Source organism: Nematolebias whitei, chromosome 18 (genome assembly GCF_014905685.2).
Source record: "Nematolebias whitei isolate Nwh7 chromosome 18, NemWhi1, whole genome shotgun sequence".
Classification (NCBI taxonomy): Eukaryota; Metazoa; Chordata; class Actinopteri; order Cyprinodontiformes; family Rivulidae; genus Nematolebias; species Nematolebias whitei.
The window spans coordinates 1,357,266-1,360,352 of record NC_056515.1 but is presented as its reverse complement, the minus strand read 5'-3'; the positions used below and the strand labels follow the sequence as shown (position 1 = coordinate 1,360,352).

Sequence of the window (3,087 nt, the reverse complement as noted above, 5' to 3'; positions counted from 1 at the left end):
GCAGAAACATGACATGATGGGGCTGTGAGTGTGAGACAGGGGCTGATAGGGGGTCAGCGGGGGCCGCTGATCGTGACAAAATCAAAATTCTTCTCTGATATAATTACCTCAAACTCTCACAACCCACGTGTCCTCTTCTCCACCCTAAACTCTGTTCTCCACCTCACTGAACCATCACCTCTGGAAGCCTCGACTGAGCTGTGTAACAACTTCTTACATTTCTTTTTGGAAAAAATTGCGACCACAAGGGCTCTCATTTCCCCTCCAACTCATGACCCATCCATCCCACCTCAATCTGTAGCTCCTTTTGACCATTTTGAACCCATCACTCTATCTTCTCTAGAGCAGGTCATGTGCAGCTTGAAACCTTCTGGTTCCCCCTTTGATGTGGTCCCCCCTCGACTACTAAAGGAGGTTTTTCCTACTCTAGGTCCGTCCATTCTTGCCATAGTAAACAGTAGTTTATCTACTGGCGTGGTGCCAAAATCCTTTAAACATGCTGCTGTCCAGCCTCTCCTGAAAAAAAACAAACCTTGACCCCTCACTCGTTTCCAACTACCGGCCTGTCTCCAAACTCCCATTTGTTTCTAAAGTACTGGAGAAAATAATCGAGTCCCAGTTGAAGAGCTTCCTGGAGGATCACGCCATCTTAGAGCTATTCCAATCTGGCTTTAAACCTCTCCACAGCACTGAAACTGCCCTGCTGAAGGTCTTTAACGACATCTTCAGATCCACAGATACTGGTGATTCTGTGCTGCTTGTCCTGTTGGACCTCACAGCCGCCTTCGACACCATCGACCATGAGATCCTCATTGCTAGGTTGGAGCAGTGGGTGGGCGTCACGGGATCAGCCCTCATTTGGTTCAGATCTTACCTCGCTGACAGATCCTTTTGTGTCTCCATCAAGGATTTTAGTTCCGCAGAGGCAGAGCTTAAATGGGGGGTTCCGCAGGGGTCCATCCTGGGTCCCCTCCTATTCTCTTTATACCTGCTGCCGCTTGGTGCTATTTTCCGGAAACACAACATGCCCTTCCCCTTCTATGCCGATGACTGTCAAATTTACTTCCCCCTAAGACACAATGGTACATGCTCTATTCAACCGCTGCTCAACTGCCTGGCTGACATCAGGGACTGGATGGCTTTAAACTTCTTAAGTTTCAATGAAAAGAAGTCTGAAGTCATGTTGTTCCCTCCCAATGACACGATCACAAACCCCTGCATCGACCTCTCCGCTCTAACCCTGTCAGAAAAACAAAGAGTCACTAATCTGGGCGTGATAATGGACCCTTCCCTGAAGCTTAACAATCATGTTAACATGATTGTTAAATCATGCTTCTTCCAACTGAGGCGGCTGTCTAAACTGAAGCCCATACTGTCCAAAAAGAACCTGGAGACAGTAATACATGCATTCATTACATCTAGGCTTGATTACTGCAATTCGCTCCTGTTTGGCATCAGTCAGACCTCCATTGCACGACTACAACTGGCCCAGAATGCAGCAGCCCGATTTTTAACCAGTGCAGGCAAAAGAGAGCACATTACACCAGTTTTGGCCTCACTGCACTGGTTACCGGTTCACTTTCAAATCCAGTTCAAAATACTCATGTATGTCTACAAATCACTGAACAGTGTCACACCCCCCTATCTCTCTGATCTGCTACAACCCTATGTCCCACCACGTTCCCTGAGGTCAGCGGACCAGTTGCTCCTCACAGTTCCAGGAACTGGTCTTAAGCACAGAGGTGACAGGACCTTCTCTGTAGCAGGACCAAGCCTCTGGAACGAGTTACCTCTGTTTGTCAGACAGGCCCCCTCCCTCTCGGTTTTCAAGTCCCGTTTAAAAACTCACTACTATTCAGTAGCTTTCAACACCAGATGATCTGTGTTTTGATCCTGTATGCTCCACACTGGTTTGTCATCATTATCTGCATTGTTTTTATGTCTATATTCTGATTTACCTCATCTTGTATTTTGCTTTGTGTGTTACCTGTTGTTTTGTCTGTACAGCACTTTGGTTGGCCTTGTAGCTGTTTTAAGTGCTTTATAAATAAAGTGGTATGGTATGGTATGAATTGAATTGAATTGAACATTATAATCTGTCTCTAAGCAGATCAAAACCCAGGGTCACAGTCTAGATAAAATATTTCTATTTCTATGTTTCTATTAAGAAAATATGGCAAGAAAACTGGGACATGAATGATACAGGAAGACACTTACAGTATAACATTCAGAAAAAGGTAGAATATACAAGGAAAACAAGAAGAAACTAGAACCAATAATCACTCGTATCAGAATAGGATGTACAGGTCTCAATAAATCTCTTAAAATAATTGGAAAACATGCAATGGTGTGATAAATGTAATCTCCCTGAAACGGTTCACCATGTTTTAATGGAATGCTGTGCAATCAGAATAAGGCATTTCCAAAAATAAATAAAAAAATGAACATTATATTTACAATTAGTGACATTTTAGTAGTGATGTCAGTAAAGTAAAAGATCAAATTATTATTTTCTTGAAAAATACAAAGTTAATAGATATAATTTAGTTAAATTGTGGGCAGCATGGTGGAGCAATTGGTAGAGCTGCTGCCTCTCAGAGAGAAGGTTGCCAGTTCAAATCCCTCCTTTCTGTGTGGAGTTTGCATGTTCTCTCCGTGCATGCATGGGTTTTCTCCGGGTACTCCAGTTCCTCAAACAGACCAAAAACATGCATGTTAGGGTGATTGGTAACTCTAAATTGTCCCTAGGTGAAAGAGAGAGAATGGTTGTTTGTCTCATTTGTCTCCATGTGTCCCTGTGATGGACTGGAGACCTGTCCAGGGTGTACCCCGCCCCTTCCACAGTGATTGCTGGACATGGGCACCGGCGACCCCCGTGACCCAAAATGGAAGAAGCAGGTAAAGATAATGGATGGATGGATGGATGGATGGATGGATGGATGATGGATGGATGGATGGATGGATGGATGATGGATGGATGGATGATGGATGGATGGATGGATGGAAGATGGATGGATGGATGGATGGATGATGGATGGATGGATGGATGGATGGATGGATGCATGGATGGATGATGGATGGATGGAT

At 44.4% G+C, this 3,087-nt stretch overlaps 1 protein-coding gene across 1 annotated transcript in view; it reads right to left on the bottom strand.

Annotated features, from left to right (window-relative positions):
* The window catches only part of zer1 (zyg-11 related, cell cycle regulator), a gene marked incomplete at its 3' end in the record, with an annotated part of 41,128 nt that overhangs the window by 34,146 nt on the left and 3,895 nt on the right, over nucleotides 1–3,087 (bottom strand).